We start from the raw sequence: 20,065 nt of genomic DNA, 5'->3' as shown, positions 1-20,065 counted from the left end.
CTTATGCCACTGCCGTTGGCTCTATTATGTAGATGATGGTGTGCACAAGGTTGGATTTAGCTCATAGTATTAGTTGTTTGAGCAAGTATATGAATAACCCGGGGAAGGAGCACTGGTTAGCTATGAAATTACTGCTGAGATACTTAATTGGCACGAAAAATGAAGGATTGGTATACAAAAAACAAGTGAAAATATCACCATGGAAGGGTTCAGTGATTCAGACTATGCTGGAGACAAGGACTCCAAAAAATCAACTTCAACGTTTTAGGTCTTGATTTGTGGAAATTGTGTAAGTTGGAAATCGCAACTACAATCAGTAGTTGCATTATCCACTACTGAAGCCAAGTTTATGGCTGCTACTGAGGACATAAAAGAGTGCCTTTGGATCCAAGGGATTTTAGGGAGCTAAAGTTGTTTGCTGCTATTAATTTGGATAGTCAAAGTTCTATTCATCTTTGTAAAAACCCCATGTACCATGACATATCCAAACATATAGACATAAAGTACTACTTTATAAGGGAAAATGTGACTCAAGGACTTGTAAAGATTGAGAAAGTGTCTACTGATGACAATTCTTCAGATATGGCAACAAAGGTATTGCCACTAAACGAATTCAACTACTGCAAAGCACTTTTGAGAATTGGCATTGGCTAAAATCACTACTACAAAACACATGCTTTTATGACACTTTTTTAGGGCACTCATCTAGATGCGAGCCCTAAAAGCATCTCCTGGACTTTTTAGGATAATCATTGAGAGTCCTTAAAGAATTTCTTTTAAGACGTAGTGCGAGCCCTAACAACTGATGTGTGTCCTAAAAGTTTGAATTTTTTTTAACAAAAGTTCCTGAACTTTTTAGGACACTCATTGAGAGTCCTTAAAAAATATATTTTAGAACTCGCGATGCAAGCCCTAATTACTGATTGGAGTCCTAAAAGACTATGAGGAAATTTGAGTCAGTTAAGAATTTTAAGGACACACTTTGAGTGCCCTAAAAAAATAATAAATAAATAAATTAATACATTAAAGTTTTATTAATAACTAAATTAAAAATAAATAAATAAAACAAACCCTATCTCCTACTCACCCCCTCATATTTCTCTCTCCTCTCTCTCAGACTCTCTCCCACTCGAACCTCTCTCCCACCTGAGACTTTGCAGAGCCCGACCGCTGCCTTCCCCACTGCCACCAGCAACACGCACCAGCCAGGGAGCTTCAGAGGCCACCGAAGCTTCGACCCACACGAGCCCAAACCCTCACGCGCTCCCTAAGGCGAACAACGACGCTTGTGATTTTGGGTTTTCCCAAAGTTTCTGATGAGATTCTGACCACCTTGGGTCATTGTGAATCGAGCCACCACCACCATCGTACTCAACACTTTCATGCGAGCAAAACCCAACCAAGGATCAGGTTAGAAGTCACCATATTTCATTTTTGGTGTTTGTCGAAATCTATGGAGTCCAAAACATTTTGGCTCAAATTCGGTGATCATGTTCCGTTCCACGAAGAACCACCACTGCCACAATGTTCCCCAAGCCATAGGCTTCGAAAGCCAGTCACTATTTTCTCGAACCACCATCATAGGGTGGTGGTGCTGCCGTTGTTGCCGGAGCTCCAACGGGATCTTTGGCTACTAATTAATTTTTAAAAAATTAAAAAGAAAACTTTTCAAGACTTGCATTGCAAACCCTAAAAGAATTATTTTAGGGCTCACAACGCGAGTCCTAAAAAACCTCACTTGTTAAGGCTCTCAAAAGTCTTTTTTGTAGTAGTGAATGACAGTATGGGATCCCGAACTCCTGTGGCATCTTTCAGTTTCATGAATAAGAGTTAAGTATGACCTGAGGTGGAATTTTTTGGTTCAGCTCACACTTAACCCATGCCACACTTGTTCTTGCACATGTCTTGACATTTAGTTTAGTTTGTTGAGTCAGTTAGTTTTAGTTTCTTGGTTTTACTTGAGTTTGTTATTCTTTTATGTTCTGATTGGTCCCTTGTGTCTATTTAAGTGTATTTATTTCATTGTAATAGTGAGGGTGACATAAGTGAGATCATTGTAACACTCAGAAAGAGAATAAAAGTTGTATTTCTTTGTGCTATACAAAGTTGTGTTCGAGGGACTTATTCAAGTTGCCTTAGTATTGTAAAAGCTGACTTCAAGATTGATAGTGCAAGGGCTGAACTCATTTCCAAGGAGTTCGAGAAAGAGGATCAGACTCTCTGCATTGGAGAGTTGAACCTCTATAAATTTGGTTTTGTTTACTCTTTTGTTTGATTATGTTTTGGTATAGTTTGTTCTTGTGATTTCAACATTATTGGTTTGTGTTTGTGAGAAAGTTTGAGATTGGAGTTGGTGAAAACCAACATTTGGAATGAATATTGGAATCAGAATTATTTGGTATGGAAATAAAATAGAATAAGTATTATATTAAAAAAATACTCTTACTTTAATTATTTTTTTTGTCGGCTAAATTTTTTGTTTATATTTAATTTGAGAAAGAAATAGTACAATATAAAATTGTACTTTTATTTTATTGTGTCCTTGGTAATATAGATAACTCATTCAATAGATATATGGGTGGAACAATAATTCCTACAAGTGATAGATTTAGGATTACTATAAAAAGGCATTCCAACAATTTTAATGAGAAAGCAGACAATGAAATTAAATGCTTGATTCCATTCCCATGTTGAATCAAGCCAACCTAATAAAACACTATATTTATGCATATATTAATTACTATACATTACACTTAAACTATATATTTATAGAATTATTACTAATAAATGTTACTCAAACAATTTATATATAAAAAAAACTTATTTATATTGGTTACTCAATTAGCTACACTATTACAAAAACACTCTTTTAAGATACTTTTTTAGGGCACTCACCTAAATGTGAGTTCTAAAAACAACTCATGTTCTTTTTAAGGCTCGCGTTGCGAGTCCTCAAAGAATTCTTTTAGGACTCGTGAAGCAAGCCCTAAAAATGGATGCGTGTCCTAAAAGTTTGATTTATTTTTTTAACAAACACCTCCTGGACTTTTTAGGGCTCGCTGATGTCTGTTCTAAAAGTTTGATTTGTTTTTTTAATAAACACGTCTTGGACTTTTTAGGACTCACGTTGCGAGTCCTTAAAGAAGTTTTAGTAATATTAAAGTTTTAAATAGTACATATATATCGTGGAATAGAGGTTGGTGTGGTGGTTTGCTACCCATTTAGCTTATTATAGGTTCGAGTTCGAATCTTATCTTTATAGTTTTGATTTTTTTTTTTTAAAACAATATATATGGAGTTACCAAGTTTCAAACCCTCACCTTATAAGTCAAGTTAAACCTATACCATTTCACCAACACATCTTATTGATAAGTAAATGACAATAAAAATATTTTTATCATAATATACACACTTAATTAATTGGGGCTTTAAGTTAGAATTAAGTAGTGTAGGGTTTATTAATTTTCTGATCTAGAAACACACAAAGAAAAAGAAGAGGAGAAGGGGGCTGGGTCTAGGTCGTCAGCGGTAGGGGGCTAGGAGCTAGGTCTAGATCGACGGCGGTAGGGGGCTCGGTCGACGGCGCAAGGAGCGGCTCGGGGCTGGGTTGGGCTGGGTTTGGATCGATGATGCTGGGAGGGGCTCGGGCAAAGAGGGATGGGGCTCGAGAGTCAGGTGGTGGTCAACGGCGCATGGGCGGGGCTCGGGCTGGGCTGGGTCGACAGCTAGGGGACTCGGGGCTTGGCTAGGCTGGGGGTCGAGTGGTGGTCGACGACGTAGGGTGGGGGCTCGAGTGGGGGTCGATGGCGGCTTGGCTGGGCTCGGGCTGGCTGGGGGTCGGGTGGTGGGCAATGACAGTAGGGACGACGTCTCAAGTGGTGGGCGATGGTGGCAGGGGTTGGGCTCGAGTGGTGGCATCGGGCAGGTATTTTTTATTATTAAACATTTATTTATTAATAATTATTTATATTTATTTTATGATAATTTTTGAATTTTTATTTCTAAAAAATTGAAAATTATAGTAATTGTATATATAATATAGATAGTTATATATATGTAACGCATTCTTTAAATCTTTATTGTTATAATAGATAATAATTTATTTTTATTTTTTTTTCAACTAATTATAATTTTTTTGTTATACTATGAGTTATTATTTTTTTATTAGTTTAATTCTAATAATATATGATTATTCTTGAAAAATATAGCTGTTATTAGTTTTATTTTCTCATTAAAACATGACACTAATTAACAAAAAAATAAGTGTTATTTAGGTTTTGAAAAGTTGCCATCAAAACAATTATTTGTAGATATTTTATTTTTGGGTTGATGAGAAGGTGTCAAAAATTAAATACACGATTTATTATTTAAATTATATTTATTTGAAATTTTACAAAATTAAATATAATGTTGATATTAATGTCTAGATTAATATTTCGATTGGTCTTAAAGCATTGGATTAGTAGTTGGCTTGCGAGAGGTATGTTGTATTTGATTTTATTTTTATTTTTAATATAAATTGTATAACTTTAATGGAGTTTGGATATCTTAGACCCATCCGTAGTGAAGTAGGTTATGAGAATCTTGTGTGCTGCGGTGATAACGGAAGGTTAAGAACTTGCATGTATTAGTGAAGTAGGTTCTGAGAATTTTGTGTGCTGCGGTGATATATGGATGAAAATATGTGTGTTGTTTGATTTATTTGAATTGTTTGTGTTGATTGTGACAGATGACTAGACTATATGTTGTATGATATTCTGTTTGATTTACTTTTATACTTCAATGTTTTCTCTTCAAAATTTTAATGACAATACTCCTATAAATGATATCGCAATGAATATGTTGTCACACTTGGACTGAGACATTGATAGCAAAAGAGTTGTGTAACAATTGTGAGTAAACTTATTTATTTACACTATAATAAAAATCTAGTTATAATTTTTCATGTTTGGTGTATTATAATGTGATTTTTCATGTTTCAGGGATGATTTTATAAAGAAATTCATGGCAATCAATCCTTACTTTGGAAATACTATTGGTGACGAGGGTGAGTACAAGGACAAGAAGAATAAAGATATGTTGTTTGACAATGAATTTAGTATTTTATTTTATTTGTAATTTTTATTAAAGTAAATGATTCTTTTTTGAGTGGTTAATTATTTACTTTGTAAATCTAGTTATATATTTTTTAAAGTCAAGACGATTATGTTTATAGACAAGACCATATGATTTTTTAGTCAAGTAGTAGTGTTATATTTGTTCCAAAAATTGTTTTATTAGATTTGTAAATACTTTGTATAAGTTTTGTTATTTTAATCTATACTTTTTCAGATTTGTATATAAATGTTTCATTTAAATCATAATTTTTAGTTTAAAATAAAAATAAATATTTTTAAAAAAAATTAAAAATATAACTTTTAACGGCACGTGAAGAGAGCCATAAATATGTTACTTAAAGGCACTCATCAGGATCTTTTAGGACACGCGAACATTCTTTTAGGGCACGCACCGTGAGCCTTAAAAACATTCTTTTAGGGCACACGATGCAAGCCCTAAAAATATTCTTTTAGGGCACATGGTGTGAGCCCTAAAAAACTAAGTTTTTAAGACTCTCAAATAGAGGGTTTGTGCCCCCCGAGCCCTAGAAAGCATTTTTTGTAGTAGTGACATTTATAATTATTGATAAGGAGTATTTTTTTCATATGTTACTTTGTTTTTCTCAAAATCTATTACGTGAACATTCTTAGGAGTATAGGAGTATGTCCATCTAGGCACGTGTGTCACATTAAGAACGAATGGTTAAATCTTTAGCGAGTAGCCAGTTGCGAGCCTATCTACATTGCCTGAGTGTGTGACCAATGCTACTCGGGACCTAGATCTGAGGGAACCCGACCAGCTTCTCGGGTCCCAAAAGCTAACGACCAAGAAAATTACTCAAGTGAGACCATATCTTGAATTATACAAGGAGAATAGCTAGCTACTCGAGGCTCAATATTGCTTGCTAAAGCCACGGCCATGCACATGAAGACAAAAAGGACGTGAGGACCACAATCTAACCCCAAAAAACACATGAAATGTGGTGGTTGCATGAAGAGGGTGGTCGTCTCCTTCATGCAATTAACAATTGGATTGTATGCTAGCATAATAGAATCCCACTCAGGAAGTGGTTTTGCGCTACTTGACATTGTTCACCACTTCTCTAGACATTGCTATTTGGGAATGCGAATAACAAAGCTCACTTGAAAGACAAGGGAAACTTAGTGTATTTTGCTTACTTAACACGTTTCTCTAGCTTTCATTCAGGTAAATTATGCATTTAGCGTGTAATTAAGAAAAGCAATATAATTAGCTTTCATTAAAAAGTTATAAACATCCGCAACCACTTATAAATAGAGCTTGGATCTTTACAAAAATACATAACACTTGTTTAGCTCTCATTAAAATTACAATATTAGATTTTTATACTTTGTAAATATTATAATATTAAAAAAGATAATAAATTAATTAAATATAGTTTATACATTATTTTTGGATCATGTGTTTTGTCTCATTACCTGTTTGAATCAAGTGTTTTGTAAAATAATTCAAATATATATTCTTAAACAAAATTGATAAAGAAAATATTTGAATATAACAACACAATTGTTAAACATAATGATTTTTGTTTTTAATCAGAATTGCATTAATTAGTAATTATTTGTGATTTTAATTCAAAAAATTTTGACCAAATCGAGTTTAGGATTTTATTTGAACAATTTTATAAAATAAGGTATCCAAAAATTAATTTATCAAAACACATGACCCAAACAAGTATTAAGACAAAACATAAATTCCAAAATAAAATAAACCTAACCACTATATAAGTAATGCATAACATATTCTAGAAGTGTTAAAGAATTTGTTTTTATTTTTTAATATTCAATGAAGATATTTCTAATAATATCATTAAAAATGAAAAAAAAAAGCATACGTACCAATAATTTCACCCCACATAATCATCAGGATCTATAGATGCACACCATCTAGACAAACTAATTTGTACAATAATTTTCATTTTTCTTTATTATTCACGTGCAAGTTCTTTTCATGTTTTATGTTTTTTTTTTCTTCTGTAATTGGACTGTCAGATTTGCTTTTACTTTTCTGTTTTTTGGTGGAGAAAATGGAAATTAAATGCTACTGGTTCATGCATATATGCACGTGGACCAGTACGTACGCCTAGAGATCGTTGCGTTAATTAACCTTGTTAATACCCACGCCCTTAGCAATTCTTGTACAAAAAAGACCAAACTACCCCACTAGGAATGGACAACATAAAGGGCAATGTCGAATGATCGAAGCCGCTTAGCAATGCCGGAAATCCACCGTGGAAACGTCAGATGAGGATTAACTATAGCTGATTTTGGTGGTTGATGCTGTTACCAAAAGGTAGGTACGATCGAGAGGGATGAGGTGCGTGTTAATGGAGTCAACGTGAACAGAGAATGAATAAGAAAATAACGGATTTGATGGATATCGTTTAAATTAATCGAAAACATTTTTGGAGGCCAAGTTGGGAAGAGGAACATGGTTATTGTCCGAACACTATTACACAAGATTCGAATGATATCTTGCTCTGTTCGAACCACTTACGTACGAACAAGGTTCTTACATGCCCATTTTTAATTATTAGTGCCGTCTGATCTGATTTGTTTTTCTGTTTGTGTTTTTTTTTTTACGTGGTTGTGTGTTGGAATCGTGTTCTTCCAACCACGTACGAATGGGGTTGAGTTTGGCAGATATGATGCTCCTTTAGATTATTTAGTGCATTGCATTAATTGTAATCTTTTTTGATATTTTATTCTGACCAATAAAAATGGATAAGTAATTCGTAAGCAAATAGATATGGAACATGGTGCTTCCTCCTTCTTTTCGTCTCCTGTGCAGTTCCCTATATTGGTCACTTCGATCTCCTGTAGTCCATGAGCTCAAACAAGCACATGTGGCCTCTTGTTTGTTTTTTTAATGGGTCCTTCTCCTCTGAGAGAAACATCTGATTTTTTGCTTTATTGTATTTGTAAATTGGTTTTTTTTTTTCTTTATTTAGCTTAATGTAGTTAATTACAAAATGAGCAAAATATAAGCTCAATTGCAGGAGCTGCTCAACCCACACTCGTGTGAGTTTAATAATAATGTGATTATTTTTGTTTGCGGTGTGGGTTTAAATGTCATTCTTTTCTCTACAGGATAGTTTGCCATTAATTTTGTTTTATAAACTGTTTTAGTATTTTCAACCACACTAGTTTGAATTCTCTTTCCTAGCTAAAAGTAGTTAAAATGTAATTTTTTTATCACTCCAAGGGAATAGTTATATTTTAGCCTTTTTAACATTTTCCTATTTAGCTTTCTAAATGTGTTCTCTAACTCTTAAAAGAATTTGTGACTAGCTATTCTATATTTTATTATTATTTTGGCAAATTGTATATTTATGATACCAAAGTGTTAAATATATATATATATATAAATTAAATGACTCAATAGCTAACTATTATAAAGAGTATGGTGGTGGATCCTAAAATAATTTTTTTAATCATTTTAGCTAAAATTTAACTAAAAAGTAGAGAGCATATAATTCAAGTCGATTTTTCTAGGGGTGACCATTGGTGTTATCGTGTCGTGTCATGATGAGTTGACGTGTCTAATTGGCCAACCCTGATCCAACCCATTTATATTTCGTGTTAAAAATTCTAAACCCTAACCCAACACATTGTGTTCATGTGTCAACTAAACACATCCTACACTACTTGTTGATTGACATGATTAGTATCATATATTTGATTTATTTTATATTTTTTATTGCATCAATCTGTTTCACTCATTTGATTAATATACACTAAATAAAAATATATAAAGTTTCTAATAAACAAAGTTGATGAATTAAATAAATTATAAAAAAAAATATCAACACAATAAAAAAAATTTAATATCAATTAATTATCAAGTGTGGAATAGTTATGCTATATTATTTTAAAGAATTTTCTTTCTACTTTAGATTTATCTTTTATGGAAAATAAATAATATTTTAATTATAAATTAATATTTTTAATGTACTACTGAACATAAACGAATCAATTAGTGTCAGTTTCGTGTCACATGGGTCGACCATAACCCAACCCAACAAATATCGTGTCAAACGGGTTCGACCCATTTTTGACCCACACTTAATTTTCTAACCCTTACCCGCAAAAATCGAGTCTTTTTTAGTCGTGTTGTTGTTTCGAAACCTGTTTTTTCACCTTTAGCTTTTTTCATATTTGCACCGTATATAGTTATTAATACTTTTTCAAAATTTTAATTATTACTATTTTAAGTGTAGCATAGTGTATATACAGTACATGATATACATTATAATTAAGTTTTTTATATATTTTCTGTAAATGATAAAATTTTAATACTACACCACGATACTAATTAATACAGTAATAAAAACTGCATTTAGACATGTACATACACGAGAGAATTCTAAGTGTGTCCTATATCATGCTATGCATCTCTGATTGATTTATATGTCATTTGGTGAAGATTGTATTACTAGCATTGATAGATTTAATTACTACATTAAATATGAGATCAAAAATTATTATTTTGATCTTATATTTGGTATAATCATTGGACGAGATTCTTTGGAAATACCATCGGCCACGGCTCACATTAACTGATCAAATGTACAGTGTCACAACAAAGGAGGGGCAAGGACGAGATTGTCATTTTTGGATGGGTTCATAATTAACCAAACAATGCAATGCTATTTGGGATGTGTTTTGGGGGATTAATTGGGAATGCCAATAATATTCTTTAAGACAATTAATAAATTAGAAAGGTGGAAAAAAGTTTTTTTTTTTAATTTTAATATTTATTACGAACAATTTTATACGATTTAAAAAAAACATTTAAAAAAATCTATGAGGAATTTATTTAAAAAGAATAGTGAACATTCATTATAGGATAGTAATGGATAATTGCTAATTATATTAAGCATAGAAACAATACCTTATGTGGTCTTTTATCGCCAAGTACCATGACATTTGGTTCTTGTCCCCTGAAATTATTGCATATCTTTGACCCTTTTTCTGGCTATTGGTCCTGAAAAATTACATGTTTAAGGAAAAGTATTACGACATGTTTTTGTAAGGGTGGCCAAAATATCGAAATCATTGATGAGGCATATATGTATATTAAAAATTATTGACTACTATTTTAATCACTAAAGGCACTAAAAACTTTATGGGTGCGAGCATATATTCTGTCTTTAAAATAAATATTAATGCAGTATTTAATATAATAAAATATATGATTAATCAAATTTAAAATTTAATCGATTAAAATTTTATTTTTAATTATGTTTATAAAGGAATTAAAATTCATATATTTTTAAAAATCAAACAATTAAAATAAAATAAAATAAAATACACTTTTTTCATTTTATTATACATCAAAAAATTAAAGAGTTATTCCCTTAGTTTTCAATATTTAAAAAAAATATGTATTATATATAGTGATCTTTTTTAATCATGTACTGTTTTAGTTAGGAATGAAAATGGGGTGGGAAATAGGCGTGAAATGTCTTTCCTTTCCTCGTATGTGTCTTAATCCCCATCCTCATATAATTCCAGTAAAAGTGAGAACGGGGAATCCTTATTAGGATTGGGGACACCAATAAAAATCTATTTATGTAAACATATATGTATTAAAATACAACTGTTTAAAACAAAAATAAAAACTAAAACAATACAATACAATAAATGTCTATACATATTAATAAAAAAAAACCACAAAAAATAAAAATAAAAACTCACTGCCTAAAACTGAGGTTGCTGTCTCCTTAACTAAAGTTTGCTCTATCTTGAGCTCATATATATACCAAATTTATTCTCTAATCTCTATGTTGGTCTTCCTTCCCTTGTCTTAATTAGCCAAATACATATATGGTATTTATAGGCTGAGACTTTGGTTGCAATTTAATTTGAATAAGTGGTTAGTTGAGTGTACTGTTTCTGTGCTCACTATAGTGCAATTTTATTGTTGGAAATGAGATCATTAGTAGATAGGAGAGAGTGAGAGAGTGGATGTCGGCTGGCCCATATTGTTCATGTATTGCTAGGTTGCTGCAAAGTGCATAGGAGGCCAAGGCTTGCTCTTTTCACACATGTGGCTTGTAGGACAATACATATATCAAGGTCAAATGCTTTCAACTTGTGTATTTATTGTGGGAGCTGTGTATGCATCCATTACAATAATATCTATGTAGAATGTGGGGGCCATGTATGTAATCCTTACTCAAACTTTTCTTTAGAACTCCTATACATCAACATAAAATATAATGACTTAAAATAAATTAAAAACATTGCAAAATTTAATAAATTTAAAGGTTTATATAGTTTTGGATCCTTTATTTTTTTAAAGCAATTTGAACCCTCGATTTCAAACAATCACAAATAAGATTCTCTATTTTGCATATTAGAAAATAATAATATCCTTAGCTCAATATTTTAGACTCTTTGTACTCATTTTCACCTTTTCTCTTTAATTGGAGACCTACAATAAAACTCTAGACCAAAGGATCTCATTTGTAATTGTTTGAAACTAAAAATCTATATTTGTATTAAAAAATATATATAGAGACCCAAAATAGTATAAACTCTTAATTTAATAACTGACATTGCTAATCTTTTAAGGGCACTTCATAATAAACACATCCCTAAAAATTATTTTTCTTGATGCATTATTTTTAGGAGAGTCGACACAAGATGGGGATATATTTCCCTAGTGAAAGTCTTATACTAATGCATTAATTGTGTGGATAAAAGATTTCTTCATTGATGTTGTTCATGTGCATAAAGCTCAAATTTGAATTTTGTCGACACTGCACAATAACAGTGTCGACAAATGGTGTTAATAGCACAAATTCGATAAATAAGGGTACCAACCCTTTGCACCCATTATTCTGTGAATGTAAATATGATGATGTCATTGGGCTAGTACTTATAACCTATTTATGTCGATGCAGTGGGGAATTTTGCTAACATGTGAGCAACACTATACAAAATTTCATGTATAAACTTTCTAGGGGCTTCTTCTACGTAGTCGCTTGAAATATTTCTTACACATGGGTTTTTCCAATCATATTTCTCTCAATCGATGACAAAATTTGAATTTTCTTTGGAAATGTTTGCTTTAGCTAGGAAAAACATTTATTCAACTAACAAAACAAAGCAGCCACTTAAAAGGGAAACTTCGTGAAAACAAACACATGTCACTTTTGGCATCATTTAGATATAATGCATATTGATAAGGGAGATTCTACGGTAGGAATCCTATTAATTTTCTCTACTTTCAACACATGGATAAGTTGTAACTCTGGTTTTTTTATATAATAGTGTGCGTTGTTGTTATAGGGGACCTCCCACAAGTTTTCAGAATATTTTGGATAATTTAGGGGGTCAAAATTAGGATTCAAACAAGCTATTGAACGTGTGCCTGTTGTGCAAAAAAAAAATCTTACCATAGAAGCTCTCATTGATAATATATATTGTTGAGTGTTGACTCAAATATTATAATAGTTTTTTATTTATAGAGATTTAATTTAGCTAACTATTAATTTGTATAAAATATGTGTCAGTGTCCAAGTTAGTTAAAATTTTATAAGTAATTATTATTTACAGAGATTTAATTTAGGTAATTATTAATTGGGCAAGTTGTCTCAGTGTCCAAGGTTTGCAACTCTATAAATATGTATTTTGTGTATGTGAGAGTGTGAGTTTTGAAGAGAGTGTGAGAGTGAGTATTGAATGGATTAGAGAGGGTGAGTTTGAAGTGTTGAGTGTGAGAGTGAGTTTGAAGAGTGAGAAGAAAATGGTGCATTTGGGTGGAGAGATTGAGAGAGTTTCAATATATGTAATATTGAAGTTTGAAGTGAAATAGATCCTTCTTTGTATGTTTGGTAATTTTACAAAACTGAGTAAATTTCTTTATTTTTTATTATTTCGTTGCGCTTGGGAAATCTGTCTGAACAAGTGGTACAAGAGCCAAGGTCCAGATCTTCATTTAATATGTCAAAGATGATGTCTTCCACAAAATTTGAGATTAATCTTGTTGATGGAATGAACAATTTCAGTATATGGCAGACCTCAGTGAAAGATGCTTTGGTGCAACAAGGGTTCATGAAGGCATTGCAGGGAAAGAAGCGTGAGAGTATGGATGATGAAGATTGGGAAGAGCCGCAAACAAAAGTGGTAAGCACTATTCGCTTAAGTTTGATTCTTGAATTAAAGTATAGTGTATTGAATGAAACATGTCCTTCTGAGTTATGAAAAAAGTTAGAGAAACTTTATATGTCTAAATACCTAACAAATAAGTTATATTAGAGGTCAAAATAGATGAAGAAGATAAAGTTATTATCATATGGAAGCTAGTACACTTTTAGTTGGAAATACCACTTTAATTGTGGATGAGGTGTCAGCTGCTTTTTTGGAGACAAAGAATATCAAGAAAGCAAGAAATTTATCTTTTACTTATCAAGCTCTTGTGACAAGGTTGGAATTAAATAATGGTAGGAGTAAGTCAAAAGGAAGGTATAATGACAAAATAAATAATTGCAGCCGATCACACGCTAGCTTAGAGAGAAGTGGAATGTTATTATTATCACAAAAAGGGACATGTGAGGCATAATTGTGAAGAATTAACCAAGCATCTTGAAGCAATGAGAAATCAAGAGTGAAAAGAGACTTCAGATTCCACTAATGTTGGTGATGCATGTGTTTGAAAGTGATACCAATGTTCTATCTATCATAACTTGTGAAAAAATTTCTGACTTTTGGGTTTTAGAAACTGGTTGCTCGTTACACATGAGCCCATATAAGGAGTTTTTTTTTATACATATAAGGCATATGATTGCTGTACTGTTTTAATGCTAATGATTCTAGTTCTAAAGTTGTTGGAATAAGAATTGTTAAGGTGAAGACGTTTGATGGTGTTGTGAGAACATTGATTGATGTTAGACATGTTCCTAAATTGAGGAGGAGCTTAATATCTCTAGAAGCCTTGGACACTCTAGGTAGTGATTATTCTGCAATAGATAGTGTAATGACTATTAAGAAAGGTGACTTGGTAGTCATGAAGGGTCAAAAGGAGCGGAATTTATATAAACTAGTTGGAAGATTATTTTTGGTGGAGTTGTGATGGTGGAGCCAAGTCATAAAATGACATCTAGTATTGTTAGAGTGAAATAATGCAACAAGGTGGTGAAGAGTCCAACTACAGTCAAAGGTTATTTGAAGAAAGAAGACATCAACACTCATAAGAGGAGTGACTCATTGAAGAATGTGAAGACAATTGCTCATGTGAAGTTCAATGAGAGTATGAACTCGATGCATGTTTACTCTTATTGATGGTTTAAGTTGTGAGTTTAGAAAATTTGATTCAAGGTGGAGATTCTTGAGTATTGACTCAAATATTAAAATGATTTTTTATTTATAAAGTTTTATTTTAGGTAATTATTAATTTGTGTAAAATGAGTATCTTGTGGTGCAAGTTGTCTTAGTTCCCAAGGTTCACAACTCTATGAACATGTATTTTGTGTATGTGAGAGAGAGTGTCTTGAAATGACTAATGATATGTTATTACATTCAAAATTAAGTTTTAATTTGTGGGGTGAAGCCTTGTTATCCGCATGTCATATCTTAAAGCGTATTCCCATGAAGAAAAACAATGCATCTCCATATGAGTTATGGAAAGGAAAGAAACCAAACATTGATTATCATAAAGTGTGGGGGTGTCTTGCATATTGCAAGAGCATGGACCCTAAAAAGATCAAATTGGGTCCAAGGGCTATAAGATGTGCATTTGTAGGCTTCAAATAGCAAAGCTTATATATTGTTAGACTTGGATTCTAATGTAACAATCTAATCAAAATAGGTTCAGTTCTTTGAGAACATGTCATGTGATGAAAACAAATCAAAATAACCAATTCAAATTTGAGAGCCTCAAGAGGAGACTCCTAAAGTGGTTGATGAACAACATCTATTGCCTAGAAGAAGCCAAAGGCTTAAAGACTTGGGATCAATTGAAAAATGCTCTCAAGTAGAGACATTATATCTAGTAGAAGGAAATAATGAAGAAGTCACATGGAAATATCAAATAATACTTTAAATAGATGATGATCCCAAACTTTCTAAGAAGTTGTGTCCTCAAGAGACTCAACTTTTTGGAAGGAGTCAATAAATGATGAAATTGATTCAATTATATCTAACCACACTTGGGAATTAGTTGACCTTCCACAAGGGTCTAAACCAATTGGGTACAATTGTATTTATAAGAAAATACCGTAGGATCTCATTTATATAAGTCTATATGCATGCTTTCTATTGCACAAAATAACATACATTAGAAAACATAAATACATGCATAGCTGTTATTTTCATACAAAGATTCGTAAATAGAAAAATAGAGATTAGAGCACTTACGAAGAAGCATCAGAATAAGACTACACCATTTGGATTCCCTAACATTTTGTCTTGTTGAATGCTAGGTATTGCAAGGAATCCAAACCACTTTGAAACAAGACTACAATCTTCCAAGTCTTTCCTAAAATAACCTAGTGTTTGTGTGGGCAAGTCTCAACACATGAAAAGAAAATTCCTAAAGAGAAAACTAAGAGAGAGTGGGTGGCTAGGTATTGTAAGAACACCCTAACTATTTACTTTGTAAAAATGTCACTAACCTCGTACTTATTGGAAAAATATCATTTTAGAGAAAATGGTTCAGTGAGGCCTTGTCAAAACATACAATTTGGGTCCAATAGTTTAAAATAAAAATGTAGTGTCATTATGCAGTCTTTAAAAATAAAATAATAAGTCGCACTGACGTAAATAAAACATAAGCCATAATGATAACTCTACAAAATAGAGTTATTTTACCCATTTTTATGTGCTAATTGTTGCTTAATTCTTGATTTTTTAATTAATTTATTAAGTTTTAAGTAATTTTGAATTTATTAGGTTTATTTTGATTTTCTATATTTTTGTGTGTTTTTATAGTTATTTTGTTGTAAAATGTTGTAATTAATTATTTGAATTATTGTTGTTTAGTTTGAGGTAAAAAAATATTGTATTATTGAACTTAAATGTTAAATATAAATTAAGTTATAATTAATATTTTCAAATAATTAAATTGATTTATTTTATAGTTGAAAATATTTTATTATGATTTATTTTATATTTATTTTGTAGGGAATTTATGGAATTTTTGGGCTTTGAAAAGTAAGGAAAGAAAGGAAAAAAAGGACTGACATTTTTGAGATTGGAAAGAAGCAACCAGGCCCAAGCCTCCCAGGCCCACTACGCAGCCCAACAGGCCCCGCCCAGCTGCCTCCCTTGGGCCCGCCAGCTGTCCCAAGCCCAGCCTCTTCAGCCTACTCCAATCCGCCCCTGCCCAGCGTGCAACCAGCCAATGCCCCGAAGCTTCCTCCAGCAGCCTTTGGACCAGCACCCCCCAGCCAACCGAAGCACCTCAGTTGCCCCAATCCACGCCCCCTGCACTCCTGCACCTCACCTTCCTTCAGCCAACACGCCCAGGCCCAACTTCCCAGCTCCAAGGCCCAACGACCCAAGCCTCCAACACAGCTGCCACCAGCCACCACAGCCCCTTCTTGAGCCCATAAATTGCACATTGTCCCCTTGTCCCCTTTGTCCAAAAATACCATTTTTTTAACCCACTTTCTTACAAATTTTACCCCAAAATCATCATTACACCCTACAATCTACCTCTATTTTCCATATTATAATTAATTTAATCAATTTAATTAATTTAAATTGATTATTTTAATACTCCTTTTGTTTTTTTTTTTTTTGCTATAAACAAGGGAATTGGGTGTTAAATTTTAGGGGAGGTTACACTACACACTTACCTCATTTTCAAGAACACTCAATTTTTTTTATCTTCTTCTTCTTGGTTAATTTTCTATGTGTTTTTAGAGGAAAAATTTGGGGGTTCCTTGTAACGACCCAAAATCACTAATATGGCTTAAGGGCCTTGATTAGTGTGCTGGGAGGGCATAATTGGTTTATGTGTGAATTTATTGATTTAATGTATGATTATATGATAAGCACATTTGTATGATTATATGAATGTAAATGTTATATTTGTGAGAACCACATTATTATGTGGGTAAGTCTGCAACGTGCGACTCGAGGCAATCCTAGGAAGCTAGTTAGCGGGAAAGTCACAACGGGGCTTAATATTTGACTTGGGACAAGTCAAGGGGTATTCTGGGAATTAGATGATTATTTGAGTTATCAGGTTAAGAAAATAAATATATGGAGATATATTTGAGGTTAGGAAGCTTAGGCGGGAATATTGGGGAATTTTACCATTTTGCCCTCAGGGACGTTTTCGGCACCCCGAGCCTCGAGATTGACTTAATTAACCAAAGTTAGACTTAGCCAAAACAGAAACTAGTGGAACAAAAGAGAGAAACCGCCCCTTTATTGTTCATCTCCTCTTCTCTCTTCTCTCTCAAGAAAGCTAGTGAAAACTAAGGTGAATTCAGCTGGAAATCTTGTGATTTGAGCTGAAGTTTGAGGAATTAGCTCAGCTCTAACCAAGGAACACTCAACCAAGGCCAAGGTAAGAATTGAGTTTTGTTTTTGGGTGTTATAATTCTGGGTTTGGAAGAATATTAAGGGTGTTTATGGTTTGAATATTTAAGGATTGAATTGGAGCTGAGAAGCTTGGGTTTGGCTCAGAAGTTGTTAAGGAGGTGTTGACCCATATTTTGGCCAATTGACACGGAGTCAAAATACGCTTGACGTGGATGAATACATTGAAAAGAATGTGATGAAGAAAATAATAAGAACACAAGATTTTATAGTGGTTCGGCCCCAGGATCTGGTAATAACCTACGTCCACTTGAATTGTTATTGAAATGAGATTCAAAGGGGTGATCAAAGAACTGGGGTTCAATGAGTTTCACTAACCTCTGAAGAAGAAAATACAATTATTCTCGTGTAATCTCTCTCTAATCTCAAAAGATCTTTTTTGCTCAAAAGAAAAGATCCTCTTCCCTGAGCCCTCTTCCTCTATTTATAAGCTCAGAGAAGATTTACATTGATTGGTTACAGATATTCTTTCCTAAATAATCGAATACTCAGGAAATCATGGGAGATAATTTCGGATTCCATCATAACTGCCTAAGATTTCCTCCGCGTATAATGTGCGTACGACCAGGCTGGTCATATGAAGAAACTGATCGCATGATACTGAATGTCTTCCTGGTCGATAGTCGAACACAGATTCTGCCAGGTGTCAGCCACGTGTAATTAATACCTACCATGTCACTCACTTCTGACTTTAGGGATAACAGGAGGTGGTGCATCAAAGAAGGTAAGTTTTAATTCGTAATTTAGAGGTTAAAATCTGAGTTTGCATGACTGGTTTTTGTGTTTTGAGCTGCTGGGTTTCAGAAATCAAAATGGGATTATGATGGGTTTTTAGGCTGGATTTTTGTTGGATTATGTTGTTAAAATCATGCTAAAATTCTTGTGATTAATGGGTTTTGGAATTAGGGTGCTTTGGGATGATTTTGATTAAGGTTAGGATGTTAGAAATGGTGGATTTTCTGGGCACGAAGGGTAGGGTCGCGGCTCTGTTCTAGAGCGCTGCGGCCCTACGAAGCAAAGGAGCCAGGGAGGCTCTGCTGAAGGGGAGCGCTGCGGCGCCACAGGGCAGGACTGCGGCTCAAATGGGCGTCAGAGAGGCTTAGCCTCTGTTTTTGGGGGTGGGCCTCGGTGCCAGTTTCTAGGGCCACGGCTCAAAAGGGAAAATTTAGCTAAATGAAGGTTTTAAGCGCAAGAACCTAACCTAGGGTGCTAGGGATCAACCCCACCACCGTGTTTGGTGGAATTCGATGTCCCGGAAGCTAGAACTTTATCTGGGAACCTTTGTTTGAGTATTAATGGAATCCATTATCTTGGTTGTGACTAGGTGCTAGGCTAGGGCTCGGGGATCAGATCGTGCTCAGGAGGCATCGCTCGTAATAAGTACACTTGAGAACTAAAGGTAAGAAAACTGCACCTGGTTGTGGGTTTATAATGGGACTAAGGGTTCCTTATCTTATCTGCTTTGAATGGATGGTATTATGCCATGTAAACCGTAAACCAATGGCCTAAGAGTGCTGAAGTTTACACTAGCGCACAGGGCGCGGCTCGGCCACTGGTAGCTGAGGACAGCTTATTATGCACTGAGCTTGGTTTGAGCGGGCCGGAGCCAGTGAGGTAAACAGAGGGTACGACCTAAAGTGTCGACCCTAGTTATTGTGTGATTTGTTATTATTATTGGTTGATGGATTGTTATACTGTGTAACAGAATGATGATTAGCTGATGTTTTGACTAAGATTTTATGCTATGTGATAGTTGTGATATGATAAGTATATGATCATGCTTAAAGGGGTGATCAAATGTTATTATTGCTTGTTATGTCGTGTGATATGTTTTCTTGCTGGGCCTTGGCTCACGGGTGCTACGTGGTGCAGGTAAAGGCAAGGGCAAACTTGATCAGCCCTGACTTGGAGAGCTCTGTGAGCTGAATGTACATGACCAGTTGCTCGGCCGCCACAGTTGAGGGAAAGACAGGAACAGGGGAAACCAGAAACACTTGTTTTGTCTTAGAATGGCTAATGATAGTTTAAACTTTGGAAATTTTGTAAACTGACTTTCGAACGCTGTTCCTTTTTGGGATCCCATGTGTAAAATGTTTTGTTATATAAAATGTGCACTTTTGAGACCAAAACATTTTAACCCTAGTTCATTAGTGGTTTTAGTATCACATATTTACTAAATGACTTGATTAGCAAGTCCTGCACCTTTATAAGTACACAGTGTAGCGGTCTTGGCTATCCAGGATGTTACATTCCTCCTCCAAATTTTCCTATTTATGTTTGTAATTTATATTCTAGTTATGAGTTTCTAATCTTTTTAAGATTATTAAGATGATGATGAAACAATATGTAACTAGATAGTATTTATTTTGTAT

The sequence above is a fragment of the Humulus lupulus genome, chromosome 5 (genome assembly GCF_963169125.1).
Source record: "Humulus lupulus chromosome 5, drHumLupu1.1, whole genome shotgun sequence".
NCBI classification, from domain to species: Eukaryota; Viridiplantae; Streptophyta; class Magnoliopsida; order Rosales; family Cannabaceae; genus Humulus; species Humulus lupulus.
This window is presented reverse-complemented; position numbering follows the sequence as displayed.